Here is a 1531-nt window from a genome sequence, read left to right on the forward strand (position 1 = left end):
TATTTATTTATTAAAAAAAAAATTGTGATTTCACTTAAAAAAAAAAAAAAAATACGTTACGTTTTATTTACATAACTCTATTTTACATTCGTCGAAAAAAAATAAAATTTTATAATATTTTTACCCGCGAAAATAATAAATTTTAAAAAAAATATATAGAAAGTATTTCCTATTATCAAAATTTTCGCTTTGGCAAATATTTTATTATTATTATTATTGTTATGTAAATAATAAATTGTTTTATGTTTTTTTGTTATTCCAAAAAAGAATATTACTTAAAATGGGGGAAAAAAAATTTGAAAATTTTGTCTTGGAAAAAAAAAGAAAGTTGAATTTAAACAATATTAACGTTAATTGAAATTTTTTTTAAAAAAATGGATGAACACGTATTTGTACGTAAAAAAATTTAAAATTTTTAGTTTTTTTTTTTTTTTCAAAAAGAAAACTTTCGATTAAATGACAATTTCCTTCGCCCCCCTCCCTCGTCTCCTCCTCCCCCCACCAAAAAAATAATGAAAATTTACTTTCGGTAAACACGTAATTTTCCCTAATCATATAAAAAGAAAGTTTTGTTTGTTATTCTATTAAAAAAAAAAAAATTGGTCAATAGTTTTAAAATTTTTTTTTTTTACTTTATTAAATTTCACTTTCTTATTATCTAATCGATAATAGTAATGATAATGATAATATAATGTGTCAAAATTTAATATTATTATAATTATTATTGTTATCATCATCGTCATCGCCATCATTACATTTAATTTTCATGTGATAAAAAAAAAAATTTTTTTTTTTTTTTTGTTTTTGATTTTTCAAATGTGAAAGTTTTTAAATATTAAATGACGGATTAAAAATGTTTTAATGATTTCTTTAAATAATAATAATAATAATAATATAGGTATAAAAGTATATAAATATTTTTTCCAATTTTCTTCGAAGAAAAAAAAAAAAAAAGTCAAAAGTTTTTAAAGAAAAAATTGTTTTCGAAGAAACTTCTTATTAACCTTTTGTGTAAAGTAGTAAAGTTAGTTTTCATTAATAAAATAAAAGAAAGTTGAATTTTATTTATTTATTTATTTTATCTGGGTTATTTTACAAGAGAGAGAGAGAGGGGGAGAGAGGGGAAAAGAAATCAAATAAGCTAAACATAAATCGTAAATAAAAAAAGCTTTTGTGATTTTTGACTGGAAAAACTGGATAGACTGTTTCCCACTTTTTTTTTTTTCTATATAAAATATTTTTTTTGTTTATAATAAAAACTTGCAAAAAAAATTTTAATTTATACTTCTTTTTTTTATCATTATTTTTAATAATAATAATAATAAAGTGAAAGTTTTTAAACTAAATAATTTTTACTAAAAAAAAAATCTTTTTTTTTTGTGTAAAACAAACAAACGCAAAAAAAAAAAAAATTCGATAAATGGATTTTTATGTAATTTAATAAATTATTATAAATTTTGTCATGTACATAATTGAGAAACGAATAAATAAATAAAAAATTTAGGTTGATTAATTATACTGGAAGACTCCC

Source organism: Pediculus humanus, genomic scaffold, assembly GCF_000006295.1.
Source record: "Pediculus humanus corporis 1103172107412 genomic scaffold, whole genome shotgun sequence".
NCBI classification, from domain to species: domain Eukaryota; kingdom Metazoa; phylum Arthropoda; class Insecta; order Psocodea; family Pediculidae; genus Pediculus; species Pediculus humanus.